We start from the raw sequence: 21,999 nt of genomic DNA on the forward strand, positions 1-21,999 counted from the left end.
GTAAAAACATCGACAAGTTGATTAGAAGTTGAAACATGTATAGTGCAAATCAAGCCTTGCTGGAGCTTTTCTCATACGATGTAACAATCAATCTCTATGTGTTTTGTGCATTCATGAAACATGGGAGTAGTAGCAATGTGTAGAGCATCTTGATTGTCACAATAAAGAAAAGTATGTCGATGATAAGATACTTGTAAATCTTGTAATAAATAAAATAATCATTGGGGTTCACAACAAGTAGAGGTCATAGCTCTGTATTCCACTTCAGTAAAGGAGCGAAAGAATGTGCTTTGCTTATTTGATTTCCACAAGATGGGTGATGCTCCAAGCAAGTTACGATAACCTGAAACAAAGTGACGAGACTCAAAGCAACTGGCCCAATCAAAATCACAATATGCATGAAACTGCAAAGAACTAGAAGCAGTAAATAGTATTCATTGTCTTGGAGCCATCTTAATCTTAATAAAATGCAAGATCTAATGAGCTGCATCAAGATGCGGCAGGCATGGCTTGTCCATATATTGGCTCAACGCTTGCATAGAGTAGGCAATGTCGAGCCATGTAATGGTGAGGTAGGGAAGATGCCCCACTAATCTACAATAAGAAAAAGGATCAAAGAGCGGATTTCCATCAATGAAGGTAAGCTTGAGTTGTTGCTCCATGGGAACAGGAGATTTCAACCAAGAAAACCAGCATCATTAAGTATTCTTAAAGCATATTTACGTTAGGATAAGTGAATCCCACTAAAAGAATGAGCAATCTCGAGACCAAGGAAATATTTCAACTGCCCTAGGTCTTTAATTTGAAATTGGTGGTGAAAATGATCTTTGAGCTGCTGAATAGAAGAAAAATCATTTCTGACCAAGATAATATCATCAACATATATGAGAATAGCAGTAAAATAAGTGGTAGTCAAGCATATGAAGAGGGAGTTATCGGCCTTTGATCGTGTGTACCCTATTGCAATCAAGGTAGCAGATAATTTGACGAACCATTGTTGAGATGCTTGTTTAAGACCATAAAGTGATATGTTCAATCTGCATACCCTATGCTTCCCCTGTCATGAAAAACCGAGAGGGATATCCATATAAACCTCTTTTTCTAGGTATCCATGAAGGAAAGCCTTATTGACATCAAGTTAATATAAATGCCAATTACGAATTGCAACAATCGCAAGGAGACAACAAACAGTGACAAGCTTTGCTATGGTAGCAAAAGTTTCATGATAATCAAGCCCTTCCTTTTGATTATATCCCTTAGCAACAAGACAAGCTTTATATCTTTCAATACAACCATTAGATTTATACTTGACTTTGTAAATCCATTTGCATCCAATAGGTTCTTTACTTGGAGGTAGTAAAGTGAGAGTCCAAGTATTATCAGCTTCAAGAGTTTGAATCTCCTTAGCCATAGCCTTTCTCCATAAGGAATTATGCATAGCTTGTTGTAAACTATGCGGTTCTTGTGTGGAAGAGAGATACATTGAGAATGCTTTGTAAGCAGGGGATAGTTTATCATAAGATAAAACACAAGAGAGAGGGTGTGATGTACTTATAGATGTTCCTATAAAGGAAGTAGATGATGGATTGAGCAAGGAGCCAATAGCAATTTGACAATGATAATCTTGTAAGTATGGTGGTGCATGCCATTCGACCGCCTAGGAGGGACAAAAGACTCTATTGAAGAAGATATTGGCAGAGAAGGTGAAGAAGGACCCTAGGATGATTCATGTAAAGACGGTGGGTGGGGCCATTGATCCAATAAGTGGAGTGACATGTAAGTCTGGCACGGGTAATGGTACAATATGAGAGGAACCGGTTTCACTTGACAAGAGGGGGAAGACATCTTCATAAAAGACAACATAACGAGAAACAAAGATTGTTTGAGTTTCAAGATCATAAATTCGATATCGCTTTTTGCCATAACCCTAAAAAATACACTTACATACACGATGACCAAATTTGGTTTGAGTAGGATTTATTATAGTTGCATAGCGCAAACAACCAAACACATGGAGGTGAGTTTATGAAGGCTTCAAACCAAAGAAGACTTCATATGGTCTTTTACTAGAAAGGAGTGGAATCGGTGTTTGGTTTGTGAGATAGGTAGTTGTTAGCACACTATCTCCCCAAAAATGAGTGGATAGTTCGGCTTGAAATAATAAGGCACGAGCAACTTCAATGATGTGGCGATTTTTTCTCTCAACAACTTCATTTTGTTGAGGAATGTGCATGCGTTGGTGAACAATTCCTTTGTCATTAAAAAAATCATCCATGTAAAACTCAAGGCCATTGCCACTCCTAACTTATTGGATGTACAAAGAAATAAAAATAGCACGAGTTTCATATCTATGATGCATCAAGTAAACCCAAGTGCTTTGTGAAAAATCATCAACTATATTAAAAATAATGAAAACCATTCAAAGTGGTTGTATGATAACCACCCCCAAATATCATAATGAACAAGTTGAAAATGTCTTGTTGTAGTAATTGAACTGATTGGAAATGACAAATGACTTTATTTAGCTAAATTAATGACAAATATCACAAGGTTCAACATTGTTAAGAACTATCAAACTCGAAATGTCTTTGGACAAAAGACTCATGCGATTGTTATAAGGATCCCCCATCTGTTTATGCCAAATGTCATGAGAAATAATAGTAGTTATGGCATGCTTCAATGACGGGTCCACCTTGCTTACCCGCTCCAATCATTGTCTTCAATGACGGGTCCTGTATAAGACAATGATCATGTGAGAAACTTTACGACACATTGACATTGTGTGGTAAGTTTGTGCACTGGAATAACGTTAAAACCAAAAGATGGAATACAAAGAATTACTATTAAGATAATGAAGGGCATTAAAGTAACTGTTCCAATATGGGTAACAGGTGTTAGTCGACCAAAATCTGTTCAACCGAAATAAATGAACAATTTAAAATAAAATTTTACCTCCAGTCGCCATAACCTCTGTGCAAGGAACTCCCTTATCAATAAGTGTATTGATCGAAACCGCTTTACTTCCTTGAATCGAACCCCGCTAAACTTTGATTCCTTGCTTCGGATTGATACAGTCGAGCTACTCAACAGCTTCACACCGATCATAGTCCCTGACTCGCGAGAACTGTAATAACCCCTTAGACCTCTAGTTGATCTCTCTTGTGTATTAATTCTCTAGTTCAGTGCTAATAGGGAGCACTCTTTTTTTCTTTTTGGGAGAGCAAAATGAGAGTGAAGCTTGAAGGAGAAAAGCCAAGAGGGATTACACGCGTAGGGGAGATGGGTCCTCTCTCTAGTCATTCTTTTAGGCAATCTTCCTATCAAAGATTTTGCCTAATTAGAGAGAATTTAATTCCCTCATGGTTTCCAAAATTGTAAATGGGATATTTAAATTAAAATTTGAATCTCACAAATCCCTTAATTTATAGGGCTGTTTTATTAGGAAATTGTTTAAGTCCAACACCCTCATAATGAGTTCTAATTAGGGTGATTGGATTTGGACCAATTCAATCTAGATCGTGGCCACCATGATGGGCCACAATCCGGGTCCTACCCAACGGGTAATTTCTCTAACAACAGGCACACTAAACCCATTTGGTAACTTGATAGTTGAAGAACCAACAACAACAATGGTGGATAACAAAGAAACTGAACAAACCATGTGGTGGTTCTTGTGTTTAATATCCACGGAGTAGCTGAAAAAATTGAAGTGAGACCAAGAAAGATACCTGATAACATGCTTTCTGATTGAGAAATAAATCTGCAAGGTTGGCACTATGAGGAGACTTATTGAGTAATGCTAGTAGTTGTTGATATGGAGCTGGAGTGAAGGGAAAGTTTCCAGCAGATTAGTTTGTATTAGTTTCACATGAAACCTGATTTGCATTAGAATGTGAGGCATCCTAATTGTAGAGACGATGACCTAGAGGATACCCATGAAGCTTATAACACGTATCCTTTGTATGCCCAACCCATCCGTAGTGATCACAAGTGTGTCTTTCATCTCTTCTGGTCAGAAATGCAACTGAATCTGAACGAGTAGTGCTACCAATCACGATGTCATGTTGCCACCCTTCTTGTAAAACGAGGGAGAAGTACGGATACACGCAATGTATAAATTTGATATCAATGCATGGTCAGAATGCATTCCCCCCTGTACTATAAAGCTATAAAATCTTGATATAGGCTGATTGGTCATCCTCCCAAAACCCAATCGATGTCAAGGGATGGATTCATCATCAGGATCTGTCCTCGCACAACAATGTTAAGACTCATTGAGTCCCATCAAATATTCGATAGGCAAGGGCCGATAGTTATTCTAACTCATTGTGGGCGATGTGCCCTTATGTACGCGTTAAAGAGTGTCGGTGTGGTCATTGCTTGTGGGACATGTCGGAGTTGGAATCAGAATGATATATTCTCTTCATCTGTTTGGTTTAGTTTAGAATCTAAATCAGAATTGGTTGTAATGGATTCTCATTGAGAGGAGAGGGGAGGGAACATGTCATTTCACTTGGCATTGATCTTAGCGTTATGATGTTTGCCAAGTGTCCCCATTCTCTTTGACGGTTACATTGCGCATCAGCGTTAGCCTTCAGGGCATATAGGTGTGCCACATCACCATTCTTCGACTCAGCTTACCATCACTTCGTCAAACTTCCACGTGGAGATTCAACCTGGGCCAGATTTACGACCCATCAAATTTTAAAACACAAGTACACAACCACACTTTGTTCGAACTTCGAAGTTAACCACGAAAAACATCCCCTATTAACTTATTAACTACTAACCGAGTTCGGATCAGGACATTGCTGGTCACGCGCATCTCGTCGTACATCAAAAACATTGATTGTACTTTATAACACTGATATTCCTGATGTATAGCTGGATGCGCGTGGCCAGTAATGTATCGTCGTCAGCAGATCCGGACTCTTAGTCTAATCCGACGGCATGGAAAACCAACCAACCCAACCGGCCCGATTCGGATTTGTTTAATCGGATGTGCTAAAGTCTAAACACGACGCACACTATGAACTACTATCGTAAAATGATACTTACAGCCATTTTCAGCCGTACATCATGAACATCTCCGGGAGTAAATCTGAATTCTCGCTAAAAATCCCTAAAATCTCTGACTCGAAGTAAGGTAGAGGTGAGCAGCAGAGTCTCAGCAGACCACCTAGACACCAACACCAACCGGCGGAGAAAGATCTGTCAGAGGTAAAATGAAAAGAATCTTTGGTTGAAGAGGGAGAAAATAAGAGAGAAAGAAAGGTTTCTTCTCCTGCTTTAGTTGCGGTTCTTTCGATAAAGAAATCTGTGGCAGTCTCTCCCGTCTCAGAGCTTCGCTTCTTTTATTTACAGTGATCTGTGTGTGTATGTGTGTCAAAGAAATTGAAATGTTTCTAAACTCCGAAGTGCATAATGGAAGCAATTCATTATCCAAATGCAGGACGACCTTCAACAACGCTTTACGACAAGAAAATGCGTGAAGATATTATGAAACTTGAAAATGAATCACGAAGAAGTGGTTCTTCAAGAGACACAAAGGAACCCCCAAATAGAATATTGCGAATGGATTATCCCTCTTCTCCATGGGCATTAAGCAAGTTCCTCAGTAATCAGTATTAAAGATATTAATGGATTCTATTTAAATGTTAAACCAACATTTTTTAATGGTTGACGTATTTCTGTACTTGCTGAAGGTAATTTGGATTTTGAATCATAAAAGCATCGTTTGTTCAATGTAATGGGGGAAGGAATGGAAAACTTTCTGCGCAAGGAAGGCTAATATAGAGATGAGTATTTCAGAGAGTAATCCTTTCCCGCCTTTTTTACATTGAAACAACTTGTGCCAGAACAAAAATTGAAAACAAGTATAGCGTTCAATTTGAGTTAATTTTATAGTAATTTCGTGTATATTCAACCGTTCAATTTGACAAGGCCTCTTTTTTTTCGATACATCATGTTTGATTTGGTAGAAACCGAGAGAGAAACAAACAATATATTTGTAATGATCTATTTTAAAATCTTCAGTTGCTTGTGGAAACAATTGAAGCTTTGATTATCACAATGTGGAAGTTTTTGTTATAGAGAGAATGAGTACTTAATGTGAATCTGTTTGACTTGAAATCAATTTAAATATCATATTCTTTTTAGTTAGAAAAGAATATATTCTTTTTCTTTTAATATGGAAAAGTTATATACAAAGGACCAACAAAAAAATTATATAAATAAGGAATAAATCAAAACAAGGAGATAAAACATACACAAAATGTCTTGCTACTTCAAACACTTCGTAACTGCTAAGTTTAATAAAGTTAAAGATTACCTGGTCAATAGGCTTGCTTACTGTGTCAATTGCACTATTACAACTACATTAAACTCTATCAGAAGTTAGAGCATGGTTCTGACAAAAAGGGCTTGCTATTTGTTCTTTTCTTGCAGTGGAGATTGCTCAGTTTCATTAGTGGATAACTCCAGGCCTAGGGTACCTCTTCATACTGATTCCATAAGATCAGTTTGTTTTGGTGCAGAAGGGAGTCTATAATTCTATTTGCATCTGCTGATAAAGGCAAGCTTGTCAAGATTTGGATATAGATTCTGGGCAATGAATCTATACAGTGTAAGTTCTGGTGTGTTTGTTTCATGTTTATGGGAACTGATTAAGACCATATGGATAGCCTTTAAGCACCTATAAATACTAATGATGCACAATTGTAGTGTTGGGACAATATCTCAATGTTCTTATTTTCAAAAGACCATAAATCTTAATTCTGTTGCAATTTGCTATCTGTTTGGTTGTTAGATAAACAAAGGGACAAACTAGGGTGGTGGGGGAAGGGGAACCTTTAAAACATGGTTCCATCTTGTCAGACATCATCATCCCTCTTTCTATGCAGAGATCTGTTATGGTAATTTCAGTTGAATGGTGGATCTGAGATCTCTTATGGTAATAACCACAACTATGTCGTAGTTTCTAGTCTGTCCATGTTATTTGTGTTTTAACTGGGCTTAGGATGGATTGGGTGCCTAGGTTGTCAATGCAAGCTTTGTGTATTTGCTTTTCCTGGCTCAAGCACAATCTATGTCAATGGTTGGGTCAATTTGGTCCAAGCTTCATGCATAATCTCTATCACTTGCATGTGTCGAAATTTATCACTCTTCCTTGTTATTGATATGATTTTGGTTACCAAAATGATGTAGTTGCTCCGATAAGCATGAGTACGATTACTATAAGCCATGGCAATTCTTTTCTTTGTTTTGCTGATAAGTTTGGTGTTGTTGGCTGATGGATTTAGATGGGAATAGTGAAAATCAGTCTTTTGTCAAAATAATGAGGATAACTGATCCTTCTTCATTATTGAAATATCATGACTTCTATAGTTTGTAATTTATTATGGCTCTTCTTCTTCCTTATTCTTTATATTCCTTCTACAGGAAACCATTGGCTTTTTTACATTATAGCTAGTCTTGCTGATGTATTCACAAGGTTGCTTATTTTTTTATGAACACGAATGGTCAAGCCTGACTTGTAAAGTTGATAGATGGGGATTAGAATCTTTATCTGTTGATTTACAAGCTGAACATAGATGATAATTTGGAAAAGAAAGATTTCAGCTTTAACTTTCATGTAAACATTTGTTGCTTATGTCACCCTTCTTCCTCCTTAGCCTGACTAGCACAAGAATACAAGTTTGAGTATGAGAGCATGCTAAAAATGCTGGAGGTTAGCTTCATATCAAATCTTCTGCTCCCAAGATCCAGTATATCTGGGACCAACATTGGACAAAGGTTTAAACCATTTAAATAGTACATGGTGAACTCTTGGACCATTGGACAATGGTTTAAATTTAAACCATTTAAAAGCACCTGGGTTGGATTGGTTCTCTATGGCATTTTTCCACAACTGTTGGGAAGTCTTGGAAAAGGATTTAAAAGAGGTGTTTGATGAATTTGACCAGAAAGGGAAGATTTCACGAGGAACAAATTCCACTTTCATTTCCCTAGTGCCCAAGGGAAAGGAAGCTAAAACTCCAAGGGACTTCAGACCAATCAGTTTGGTGGGTGGCCTATACAAAATAATAGCAAAAGTCCTCTCAGGTAGAATAAAGAAGGTCTTACCCACAATAATCTCCCAATCTCAAGGAGCTTTTGTTGAAGGAAGACAAATTATTTATCAAATATTAGTGATCAAAGAATGTGTTAAAAAGGAGTACAAGGGTGGAAAAGGATTTATTTGTAAATTGGACTTAGAAAAAGCTTATCATTTGGTGGACTGGTCCTCTCTTCTTGAGATTATGGAGAGAATTGTATTTGGGGAAAAATGGAGGCTATGGGTTGATGGATGCTTAAGAATAGTGCAATATTCAGTTCTGATTAATGGGTCTGCTAGAGATTTCTTTCTAGACAAGAGAGGTTTAAGACAGAGTAACCCTTTATGTTTGTTCCTTTTCACCTTATTGCAGAGGTCTTAAGCAGAATGGCCACAAAGGCGGATTTGAATGGCTTATTTGGAGAATGGAGGGTGGGAAGGGATGAGATTGTAGTCACCCATTTGTAATTTGTAGATGGCATAATCCTTTTCAGTGAGGAATCTAGTTCTAAGTCCCTAGGGAACCTAAAAGAGTTGGTGAGTTCCTTTGAGAAACTGCCTAACTTAAGGCTCAAATTTGGAAAAAGCTTTGTGGTGAAGATGAACTTGCAAGAAGAGGAAGTCCTTAATATAGCAGAGCTCTTAGGTTGTGAAATCAAAATGTGGCCTTTAGAGTATCTAGGACTCCCCCTGGGTGGAAACCCAAGATCTAAGAGCTTTTAGAAGCCTTATTTGGAAAGATTTACTAAAAAATTGGCTCTTTGGAAGAGGAATTACATCTCTTTGGAAGGGAGGATAACTTTGATCAAAGTGATGAAGGAAGATTTGGCCCGACCTCACAGTTATACGACACGTGGCAAAAGCAACAGCTCAACACAAAAGCAAGCCTAAGGCGTTTTCACCAAGGGGAGAAACCAGCGGACCAAACTCCCTACTAGGGGCCCAAACTCACCCTTGGCCCCAAACCGGAAAGTAATCCAAACTGGCCTGCCTTGCAACAGTTCGGGACATACCTCGCCGAGCTGACCTGCCTTGCAACAGTTCGGGACATACCTCGCCGAACTGACCTACCTTGTAACAGCTCGGGATACACCTCGCCAAACTGGCCTGCCTTGTAACAGCTCGGGATACCCCTTGCCGAACTGACATGCCCTATACATACCTCCGAACTCGAGACTTCGCCTCTCTCACCACTCCACATCACCTTTAGGGCACCAAAACCAAACAAACCGTACTATGCCTGACACTGAGGAAGTCCGTTCCCGAAGGCACCGCACCTGACTGACTTGGGATCTGACGCTTGACGGCCGCACTCTAAACGGCTACTTGCCACCGCCACCTGACACCGCCATCTCCAGTTAGAGAGACGGTTAGACAGTGACGGTTCTGTCCCAACAGAAAGGACGATGGCCGAATTGACAGACGCAAGGGTAATCATACCCGACCTGACAAGGGCCTCGGAGCGAGTGCGTGAAGTGATTATAAGAGCCCCCTGCCCCCAACAAACAAGGTATGTGAACTTTGCGCTATCTGGTCTACACTTTGCCTTTGAGAGATTACTGACTTGAGCTTCGGAGTTATCACACCAGGTTCCCCCCGGAGTTCCCTCATCTTTCCCGTTTCAGGCTCCCCGAAAATCTAGCTCAGAGGCGAGTTCGTTGACAGCTAAGACCGGCCGGATCGCGCTCCATCACAAAGCAACCCTATCCAACCTTCCTATCTACTTCTTGTTCACTGCCCTTATACCTGTTAAAATTTCTAGGTAGTTAGAAAAGCTAATGTGGGATTTCTTGTGGGAACTAAGGGGTGGAAAGAAAGATCACTTAGTGAAATGGGAACAAGCTAGTAGACCCAAAGAAAAGGGTGGACTTGGTTTGGGCAACTTACTCCAAAAGAACTCAACTCTTCCAGGAAAGTGGCTATGAAGGTTTCCCCTAGAAAGAAACAAGCTCTAGCAAAAGGTGATTGAAAGCATACATGGTCAATCGGACAATGGCTGGGATGCAAAGGTAGCACTCAATGCAAACTCCTCTCCTTGGAAAGCAATCTATGAGGTATATCTTTTCTTTGTTAATCTCATTCGGTATGATGTGGGCAATGGTCAAGAGTATGGTTTTGGGAGGACCTTTGGATAGGTAGTCAACCTCTAAAGGTTCAATTTCCTGCACTTTATGCACTCTCCGATTACAAATGTGAACCCATTTCTAATTATGTGATTTTCTTGGCCTCAAGGATAAATTGGGATTTTGGGTTTAGAAGAGGTCTAAGGGAAATGGAGTGTGATTCTCTCATCCTCCTCTTGGCCAAACTTGATTCCATCTTCTTGGATCAAAGTGTAGAGGGCAACAGAGCGTGGTCCATTTCCTCAGATGGTCTATTTACTTGTGCTTCCTTTTTTAACTTCTTAATTCAGCGTTCTACCTCAGGGGTGAATTTCCCTGTGAAAGAAATTTGGAGAAAGCCAATCCCTCCTAAAATTCAGGCTTTTTGCTGGGAAGTTTTCCTTGGAAAGATTAATACCAATGACATGCAGCAAAAAATAAGGCCAATTACATGCCTCTCTCCTCACATGTGCTTTCTTTGCAAAAACAATGGTGAAACTATTTCCCATATTTTCTTATCCTGTCCTTTTGTGCTTTGTATTTGGGACCATCTTTGTTCTCTCTTTGGGTGTAGATGGATTCCTCAAGATGTGGCAGGGATCTTTGGAAATCCTGGAAAGTGGAAAAAATAAAAATAAAAGTAGCACATTGGGTAAAACCCATGGAGGAATTTAAATCTTTCTCACTAAATAATATTCTGAGAGAAGGAAGAGTGGCTATGTCAGCTCAAAACAAGGAAAGAACAATGATGGAATGGAGACAACCAGTGGCCAACGTGTAAAACTTAACTTTGATGGAAGTTACATAGGCAATCAAGCAATAGCTGGGATAGGAGGGTTTTTTGAGACTTAGAAGGGAAGGTGCTTGCATTATATTCAGGACCTGTAGCTAATGGTGATGCATTGATAATAGAGTTGTCTACTCTACTTCAGGGACTAAAATTTGCTAAGCAATTTTGGTTTCATAACTTGGAGGTGGAAGGGGATTCACAAGTGGTTATCTCATGGGCAAGGAATAGTACCCAAATCCCATGGTTTACAGGCATACTATCTGGGAAATAGAATCCTTAGCAAGGGAGATAGATGTTGCTTTTAGATGGGTGAGAAGAACAGCAAATGGGGTGGTGGACAGATTGGCTAAACAAGGGACTACAAGACAATAGATTTTTTGGGCAAAAATCTAAAGTTTTTCTTGGTGGAGAATTTTCCCACCTTGATGTAATTCCTTTAATTTGAAGTTAATAAAATTTATCCTTATTGATAAAAAAAACTCTTGGACCAATGACAATATTCTCCCGAATTTTGATATTATTGTTATAATATCCCATTCCTTAAATAACGTTTTCTTTACAAGAATAATCTTGTGCTCAACTTAGTTGTATGCTTTTCCTGTCACTTTTTTAGAAAACATCTATTTGCCTTATTAGTCTTCTTTTTATTAGGGGATATATGTTGACAATATGAAATTTCCTGATTAAAAGAAGAAAACCAACCTAATCCAGATTGGAAAATGACTTGTCAAGACAAGGTATGGGACATGGAATTTATACTGAATTGAAGTTTCTACATGATAAGGCACTACAATTATTGTAAAAGAATTGAGTAAAACATAGGTTCAATAAAATGTGAAGCTACATTTTCACTTTTGTCAAGAACCTAGATGATCTTGTGATCTCTAAAATTTAGGAGGTTCTTCTGAAGTAATATTCAGCTATGCCCACATTGTCCTATTTTATTATCAGAGTGGTTCTTCTAACAATTTTTTATTTATGGTGTTAAAACTACTGCCTTATTTATCACTGTTACTTCTTTTCATTCCAAATTTAATATGTAGGAATTTTCTTCTGATTGGTAGTTCCTTGTTAGTGTAAATTCATGTAATTGAAGTTCCTGCTTCTTTAAAATTTATTGATGTTTTTAATGTAGATTTAATGCTTCCTTTATGCTCATTATACTTCTCTTGGCTAAGAAACCCATAAATGGAGGAGTAGGTGTGTGGTGTCCCAGTTTTAGAAGGAACCTGAATGATTGGGAAGTGGAATAATGGGAGGAGTTGATGCAGATCCAGAGCGTGATAAGGGTGGATACAACAAGGGGGGACAGGAGGATTTGGGCAAAGGAGAAATCAGGTAGTTTCTCAGCCAAATCTTTTAACAGCAGCCTGTGCAGGGAGGAGGAAGATAATTTTCCCGAAGACCTCATTTGGAGAACGGTGGCTCCCCTAAAATTTTCCTTTTGTCTATGGGTAACGGCATTAGGGAAGTGCTTAACAGCTGACAATTTGACAAAGAGAGGGTGGCTAGTAGAACCAAGTAGATGAGTCCTATTTGGAAACAACTCTGAAAAGTTGGAGCATCTCTTCCTGCACTGCAGATTTAGTTGGGTAATTTGGATGAAAATGTTAAAGAGGTTTTTGGAGTTCAGTCGTGCCTCCCAAGGAATGTATTGGATCTGCTACGGGGTTGGGTTCTAAGGGGTCTGTTGAGAAGAGGTAAGATTGTATGGAAGGTGCTGCCAGCGGTGGTGGTGTGGTCAATCTGGTTGGAAAGAAACAAGAGACTCTTTGAAAATCAGTTGAGATCAGAGGAGGAAGTATTAAAAAGCATTTGGGGAGGGTTACACTTCTGGGTGGCAACACACAAACTGTTCAAGAATTGCCCTTACAGTTCTTTTTTGGAGTATAGAAATCTTCTTGTATGATGTTCTTTTTTGGTTTTTCTGAGTTGTACAAAGCTTTGCCTTTCTCAGTTCCTCAGTGGGCAAGGCTGGATCTTTTTTCAGTCTCCTGTTAATGAAATACTTTACCTTTTCTCTTAAAAAAATAAAAAAACCCATAAATGGAGCTCATAAGATAAATTTTTTTTGCCCAGGTCACACAAATTCACACAAGAGTGAATTCCTGCCATCATATTTTCAATTCTTTTTACTTCTAATGTTCATTCCTTTGTTGGTCTATTTTTTTATGCACTCCAGAAATAAAAGCTATATTTTGATCTATTAAACCAAGGTTGATTACCAGACCAAAAAGGGCACTTTGACACTCAAAAAGAAATGAAAAAGATAAACCAAACGTTTAACCTTTGAATGTATTCATTATTTTTTATCAGCAACTCAAGAAAATTTTATTAAGGTTAAGGAACAAAAAGGTACAACAAGAAGTTGTTAGGGAAAAGACCCCTTACAGCAAAGAACCCCCACACATTTAACACTCAGCCCAAAACAAACCTTTGAATGCATTCATGTATGAATTAAGCATGAATTTATTTACCTACATACATGTCTACATTGCAAGTAAGCATGTGAATGCCTATGTGCCTTGTGCCTTGTTTGTAGTTCTACCATTTTCCTGTTTTTCATTGATAAAAGTTTCTATTATCAATGAAAAAAGACCTCTTGATTAACTTTGATTCATTGCAAGTACTTTTGTTATTACAACCTCCACAATATGTTCATTGCTTTAAAATTGGATATGACAACTTAACTATATTGAACTCAACTCAATTAGATTTTGGATAGAGTATGATTGTAAAGTTGATCTATAGAACTCTGTTAAGTCAAATTGAAAAACGTGGGTAGCTTACCTATCCACCTTGACCAGTGAGTTAATTCTCTCTCTCATTGGCCATGTTGAAGAGAAGTTTGCTCCACACCCTCTGCATTCTCATCTTTAGTCCTTTGAAGGCTTCAACCATGCAAAATACAGAATTCAAGGCTTCAAAGCCTCATCCTTTAACAGTAAAAACTGAAAATGTGACAAGACCATCTTCAGGGCTTCAACTTTTTGACTGTTACACCATGGTTTTTATAGTAATTTTACAAGAGAAATAACCTACAAGATAAAAACCTTGGTTGTTTGTTTGTTTGTTCCCCTTAAAAGCCATGCCATTTTTTCCTGAGCATTGGCATGGAGTTAAAATGACTTTTATGGTGATACCTTAATGTACATTCAACAAGTTGAGATTTGAGAATTTCTAGAACTGTAATTCTTTATTGTCCAATACACCATATTTGAACATATCCATGGTGCTGATACACTCTTCTGGTTTCTAGCTGTTGAATTCCTGAATGGACGGATGATTCTTAGATAACTCTGTCTGGGCCTTAGCAGGTTGAGAGTGGAGATTAATCCATGGTCACTTTCATGTACGCACGACAGGTTTCTGTCTTGCTTTACCTTTGTTTGTTCCCCAAGTTGTCAACATGGATTTCTTCCCCTTGGTAGTTGTGATTCAACTGTTTTTCTTGTGGGATTCCTGGATATCTTCTTGATATTTGTTAAATTGGAGCACAGGTAACCAAGCCTATTTATTCCATATGTCAGCTGTTATGCTTCATCTAAACAATCCATACTAGAAGGAAAAGGATGATACAAAATCTTTGCTATATGGAAATTAGCAATTATTTTTATTTCCACACCCTTCCTGATAGGGCAATAATGGCATTTTTTTTGCTTTCCTCTTGAAGGTAGGATTTAAAGAGTCTAATAGGAAAGAAATCTGCTATCCTGCTGTCACTGGTATTTCTGCCTTTGCCAACGGTTCAATGGTTGTTGTGACCATCCAGGGGCAAGTCCCTTGGATTTTCATACATTACATGGTTTAAAGGAGTTGAAGGAGTTGCCAATATATTCATTTCCTCAGGCTTTAAGTTCCTTTTGGTACATTTCTTACATATATTTTAAACCCCGCCCCCCAAACAGTTGAGTAATGATTCTTATCTGTCACGTTTCTATGAGGGAACCTTTTCTTGTCAAGGTAAATATCTCAATTCCAGTAAGGAAGTATAACATGGATGGATTTTTTTAAGTAGAAAAACAGGTAAATATTTGGATAAATACCAAAGCAGAAAAAAAATCATACAATTCAATTTACATTGTCAGCTAAGCATTTTTCTTTGACCTGTCATGATTTTAAGTACCTAGTTTTTGGTTGCATTTAGTTGCACTTTTGTTCAGTCAAACCCTCAAACTAATAAACCGATGACTGGGTAGCACCAGTGATGCAGACATGGACAAGATAAAGAAACTATGCAAGGATAAAGCAAGTTTCTCCAAATTCATGTTCCAGTTTCAATTTCATAATATTCAGGTAACTTTGGTGGTGTTTTTCTTGTTGCAGAGTTCCAGAAACAAATCAAAACCACCTATTTTGAAAGCAAATTTTTTGTTAAAATAAAAACACATAAATCATGTTCTTGGTTGTATGTGTGCTGTTTTGTTTCTAGAACTGAAACTCAAAATGTATTCTTGAATTTCTGGTTTAAAGATCATGTTTTCATCCAGTGTTTGATATCATGTTTCACAAATCGTATAATATCTGTACCCAAAACTTGTTTTTGTTTTAAAAACCATTGCTTTTATGGTTTCAAAAGCATGACTTGTTTTTTAAACAAAACAACTTTGTTTTTGAGAAGGCAAAACAAGAACACAGTTCAACTTCAATTTTTTTGCTGATGTGGCAACTTTATAAACAAATGAAACAAAAATGCTCATGTTGAAGAACACCCCCTTAGTTTTTAGTCAATTTGAATATTTTGAAAGATATTTTCCAGCTTGTTATTGTCATATGGATAGGATTAATCATCCTAAAGGGTCAAACTAGTTTAAAGAGCCTTATTGGGGAGGTTTTGGAATTTGAAAGTTGATATCTTAATTATCACTTTTCTTGCAGTCTAAGATTTAAAGGGTCAAAACTTGTCTTTTTAACTTGATTTTGATGTCATTAAACAGTTTTTTATTTCAATTATTTATCCAACAAGATCAAGATCTTCTGAGTTTGATGTGTTTTATGAAAGCTATGGTCATCTTAGTAATAGCCTAATAGGGTGTAAGTCTGACAAGATTCGCATCTGTCTAGTAAGCTTTTCTTAGAGTTGTTTAAGACAGTAGTCAAGGGTATGTCTCGGATTGTTTTTATGTTACATGTTTTTGCCACATAGGCTTGCATATTTAACTGCTGCAATGCACTCTTGACCTGAACTTTGCTGGATTGAGCTGCTTTATGATTTATTACATACGTTAAGAACTTATCCTAAAAAGCCTGTATATATGCAAGTTATACATAAGCCTGCATTTAAGTATAAAAAAAACCTAGACAAGTACTAACGTCATTAAGCATTAAAAAAGCTCATAGGAAATAAATATGAACAAATCATATAGTTCACGTCTTAAAGCAAATCCAATGGAGAGGGTTTTGAATGTTAATGCCTATGACTTTTACATCTACATTTGCCTGCTAATATAAGTAATGTGAAATAAGAAAGAACATTGCCTTTTTTAGAATTCTCATAAACCCCTTATGGTAGTTCTTTCTATTTGATCTAGTCCTTTTTTGTTTTTGTTTCAGCTTCTGATTTTCTTCCACGGGATTAGAGAGAGAGAGAGAGAGAGAGAGGGAGAGATGTCCAGTACTTATGTTTCTACGCATACACATATGCATGCTTTCTGGTCCAGGTGCTTTAAGAATTAAAATGTCTTTAAGCGGACTGTGCATGACCACTACTGGCTTTTCTGGTTCAGTTGGAATTGTTCATTACATGTGATTCGATGATGCTGCTTTTACCTTTAACTACTGACCACTACTGGCTTTTCCTTCAAAAAACCCCAAAAGGAAGAAAAAAGAACTCGAAGGACAGCTTCTCATGGTTTCTTAATTCTTATTCCTTAACATATTCCTTCCTCTCTTTGGATGGCCTACCATGACCATCTAAGTCTAAGAGCACTAAGAATCAAATCAGAGGCAAGGGAGGGACATGAACTTTAGTGGTATGTCAACCTGCTGCTAAGACAGAGAGCACTTTTGGAGGGGGATTGGACCCCTGATCTCCACAACAGTCACTGGGGATTTCTCTTCTGGAAGGTGGTGCCTGGTGGTAAACAAGTTGCTTCTCTTTATCCACATTAAATTTTGTAAAGTGGGAAGAGTATGTTGCTCTGAGGATGCCTTCTTAGTTCTTATGGTTCAGATTCAATTGGATGATCAATGAGGTCCGGGTCTGTTCCGGGCCACCCACCCCTCTTATCATGCTGGTCTTCTCTTTTGATAATTTATTTGCTGGGAAATCCAATTCAAACTCATACATATAAATGAAGAAGACGAACTTCAAAGAAAAGATGACATATCTACCCAGTTTGTTTCCGAAATTTGCCTTTTTTTTCAAAATTTTTTATCTTTTCTCTAAAGGTAGGGAGGAAATAAAAACCATGGGCATCTTCATCTATTACTATTACTACTAGCATTTTTCTGCTACTCCTTTCAATGGTCAGAAACAACATTAAAACCGGGCTGGAATCTTTAGAAAAGCACATATGACATATCTACCCATTTCCTTGCATGTCAAAATTCCGACTTCTCAAACCTTGAGTTGGTCATAATAGAACATCAGGAGACTATGACTACTCATGGACGTCTTCTGATCATGCCACGTGGTGCACTATAAGTGGAAAAAGTGGATGCATGGAAGTAGAACGGTAGTAGTTACGACGATGCCTTGTTTAAGTTGTTTACTTCATTCAAGGGGTCTATTTAATCCTACTAGGATAATCAAAGACATGATGAATAAATGCCATATACCCACCTCTCTCTCTCAATCAAAGCTTGAAAGGAAGTGGCCATGTGGCTAGTGAGTCAATGGGCCTCTTATGTCTTGACATATGGCACAAGCCAACCGTAAATCCTGTCAATCATCCCATGACACGTGGCACGACAAAAGAGGGATGCATTGTGGGTCGGAGAGGTGGGGTCACTAAAGGAAGAAGAAGAGTAGGGGACAAATGAAGAGGTCCCCATTGGTTGGCTTCAATCAGAATTTGACACCTGCCACTAAATGACAAACCCAAGCTATGCCACCACTACTTGTTTTTGCGTTATTCCACTCAGGGTGAAAGGCATATGTCCATGGCCCCATGCATCCAAAAGAGACTAGTGATTGAATTGGATTGAGATAAGGCCGAAGCATTGAAGGGAACCAGAGATCCAGAGCATGATTGATTGGGAAGAGGGTGAGCAACTTATATTGGAGGAGTTGGAGAGAACCGTTTGCGTTTTATAAGTTGTTTGGACACGGCACTGAGGCTTTGATTTGATTGCAACTTTTTGAGATATAAAATATATTGACGTGCATAATTAAGACAGTAGATGGTAGTATCCATCCATAAAGCAGGCCACAGCATGGCATATAGCATATTTGTGAGAATTAGGTTTAAGGGAAAAAATGGTAAAAAAGGGAAATGTGGTAAGCATTTAGTGTTGAGGAATGATGTATGTTGTTGAATAACTCAAATATAGGACCACCTCTCACCAATTACCTCATATGTGGGTGATAGGGCTGTGTTTAATTAAAAATTTGCTCCAAGGTTCACTATGTGAAGAATGGATTGTAAGCCCAAATTAAAGAATTAATTCTAACAGTTTTCTTATGTGAAAACTTGGAAATGTTTCTTAAAATCATAAAATTCATCAGAATTATTTCTCTAAAATCATGCCAAATGCCTCCTTTCTTTGTTTCTTTTTTTAATCCTGATGGCTAAACTTGTGGGTGGTGAATGAGGGATTCGATGCCAATGGTAACAATGTTAGTCCACTTTACTTGCTCAAACTTGGGTCCTAAACTCCTAATCATTACTAATGTACGAGCATCTGCTATGTATGGTATTTGGATTTAACTTTTATGAGTTGTACTGAAATCAAGACAAATATGTGTCTGATTTATATAATATAGATGATTCAGTAATGCTGGGAAAATTCTTTTGAGGAATATACATCCATAGGGGGAGCCAAGAATTTTCTTTTGGAGGAGGGCTAAGTTAAACAAGAAAATGACATATGGAGTAGAAGATGTAGGGTTTGGAGGGAAATGGGGTAGGAAGGTTTGTGTCTATTATAGATCTTTTTTAAAGAAAAAATAAACTTTTTTTATTATTTTTAGAGTTGGAAGAACACTAGAGAATGATACTTAACATTTTATTACGGGTGGGCCCTCTTTATTACGTTTTAGTTATTAACTATATAAATAATTATTTTAATAAAAAGTTTTTTATTATTTTTTTTTTTTGGGGGGGGGGGGGGGGGGACGGGGGAAGGGAGGTGTGTGGGGCTAAGTTAAACAAGAAAATGACATAAGGAGTAGAAGATGTAGGATTTGGAGGGAAATGGGGAAAGAAGGTTTGAGTCTATTATAGATCTTTTTTAAAGAAAAAATAAACTTTTTTTATTATGTAGGGTTTGGAGGGAAATGGAGTAGGAAGGTTTGAATCTATTATAGATTTTTTTAAAGAAAAAATAAACATTTTTTTATTTTTAGAGTTGGACCCACTTTATTACGTTTTAGCTACTAACTATATAAATAATTATTTTAATAAAAAGTTTTGGGAGCGGGGGGAAATACTTGGTTCAGCCCCTGAGTACACTATTTAAAATAAATATTTTTATAGTTTTTATTTCTCGATGCTAAGACTGAAAATATCATTGGACTGTAATATGTGAATATTGTGGTTATCATCATGATGAACAAATCCATACATATGTATAAAAGTAAGGATGGGTATAAGTATAAATATAGAATTACAATATATAATTTTTCAAAAGCCATATAATTACTTGTTTATTCCATTTCCCTTTCAATAGAAACTCCCCATTTCAATTGCGTATAACATGCAAATTTAGCATTCGGCATTCTGATGAATTGGAGGATGGAAGGTCTAATGGAATGTTAAAAAATAATAAAATAAGAACAAAAAACTTTAGCTTGTTCCTCCTTTAATTTCTAATTCAATCTGAGCTACACAACAAAATAAGTTGTTTATCTGCTAAAGTAATATTCAACACTAAGGAGTCAGGAGAGTAATAAAATTTCCTCTTTTTCAATGCATCATAACAACGGTCACTTTGTTTATTAAAGTTGGATAGGGGGAATGAAATGTGATGAGGTCAGTTATGCGAGGATGTGATTTTCAACTCCAATGGGTCCCAATGAAATAGAATACGTAATTGAAAAGTCCAACCAACTTGGGCAACTACAACAGCCATAATCTTCTCAGAGATGGATGCAAATAATGAAGGAGGGGGAGAGCAGCAGAAGAAATCACTCTTCCCCTACAACCACCATGGACATCATACCATTTTTCTGTAAGGAAGCACACGTTTAAACCTGTTGAAGAATAGGTTCTCAGGAAAATACTCGGCTCCTATACAGTTGAAAGACGAGATCGGATTCGATTCTCACAAGACCGTGCTAACACTGTTTTTACAGTCTTTTATGGTCATGTATTGGGAATGTTTCTGTACTTATATATATATATATATATATATATATATTTTCTTTGATTGGGAGATATTTTCAATGCAAGGCAGCAAAGGACTCTGCGAACCATATGAACATGGTCTTGAAAGACACATTCTCAATCAAAGCCATTTTGTACACTAACTTTAGGATTTAAGGGTTTAAAAATTTAAAGTTTAGGGCTTGAGTTTAGAATTTAGATGTTATAATTTAGTATTAGAGTATAGGAATTTAGCTTTTAGGGTTTAGATAACAAAAAAAAATCAAAGAGATGGTTGGATGCTTTCATCCGACTATGACTATGGTAGGAGCATATTGAATGTCAATCAATCAACAGAGCATCCCTGCTACCATTGACCCTCCTAATTGGGTTTGGTGTTGATACTATGGGTTTAGTTTTTAATATCTCTCTAAACCCTAAACTCTAATTGGGTCTAGCATATGGCATCCCCCCAACACTAGATTCAATTATCTGTGTTTGTGGTGGCAGGGATGAATGCAAAAGGTCATTCATTGTATAAAAGCTTTTTTACAATTGAGAATTTGAGATTGATTAGGTATCAACTGAACAGCAAAGAAGGAACAGAGACTCCATGAATCGAGATTAAATAAGGTACAATTTATTAGGTTTTTGGTGAAAGCTACAATTTTGGCAATCGATGATTAATCCTGGATTTTCCATTCTTGCAATTTTTATTCAGGTTGTCCTTGTTAGGTGGAGGCCATCACTTTTGATATAATTTGGGTACTACAAACCTTCTTCTTCTTGGTCTTGTACCAGACTTGATATAATTATTAATGAAAATTAGTCCTTCAATGGATGTCAATGTTGAGTCAATTTCTCAAGGAACAATGACGTAATGAATAACTAGGGTAGTGTTTGGAATGGCTGTGCTTTTTCAGTTTTCTGGTCATTCTTTCTTTTTAAGTTGCCACATTGCTGCATAAGCAGTCAAACACAACAAGGCCCTTTGATCTTTTTGTGTTGTTATGTAAACGATATTTTGACATTTCCACAATCAGTGATGTGGCACATTGAAAAGTGAAATATCTGAACACTTTTCTGATCCCAGCAATGTTTTTCAACAACAAAAGCAAAACAGTTTGAACACCTCATCAACATTTTCCCAACCAATCTTTTATCCACACAAATTCTGTCTATGTTTATCGCAGTCATACATGGAAAACATCTCATCCTCTGCATAATATTATGAATAGGGAAATGTTCTCAATTCATGGGAGGGTAATGTATTGTGGGTAGAAGTGGGCATAGTTCTCGTGAGCAGAAAATCTGGAGTCGTTGCACCGTGTGACAAAATAGAAAGTCATTCCTCAATGTTGGTCTCAGCAATTTAGGATCTTTGACATTTTTTCTCTTATACAAAGTGGCCACTCTCAGACTTGAACCTGCATTCTCCAGGCTTGTCGAGTGGAGATTTTTTTATTGCGTTCTAATTGAAGCGAAACAGCGACACCCCTAAAAAAATTGCAGTCATTACAAACACCATCTGCAAAATTGCTTTGA

General features: G+C 37.4%; 2 long non-coding RNA genes across 2 annotated transcripts; one reads left to right on the plus strand and one right to left on the minus strand.

Annotated features, from left to right (window-relative positions):
* Window positions 1–2,498: 2,498 nt before the first annotated feature.
* LOC148848109 (uncharacterized) lies at window positions 2,499–3,361 on the minus strand. The gene is made up of 2 exons (XR_016100440.1): window positions 2,953–3,361; window positions 2,499–2,732 (listed from the first exon to the last, which is right to left on the minus strand). It is a non-coding gene; the product is annotated as an uncharacterized LOC148848109 (long non-coding RNA).
* Window positions 3,362–4,868: 1,507 nt separating this feature from the next.
* On the plus strand, window positions 4,869–17,306 carry LOC148848110 (uncharacterized). Its single transcript, XR_016100527.1, has 3 exons — window positions 4,869–5,220; window positions 6,448–6,625; window positions 16,541–17,306. It is a non-coding gene; the product is annotated as an uncharacterized LOC148848110 (long non-coding RNA).
* The last annotated feature ends 4,693 nt before the right edge of the window (window positions 17,307–21,999 follow it).

This window comes from Nelumbo lutea, chromosome 6 (genome assembly GCF_056320005.1).
Source record: "Nelumbo lutea isolate HS-2025 chromosome 6, American lotus-T2T, whole genome shotgun sequence".
NCBI classification, from domain to species: domain Eukaryota; kingdom Viridiplantae; phylum Streptophyta; class Magnoliopsida; order Proteales; family Nelumbonaceae; genus Nelumbo; species Nelumbo lutea.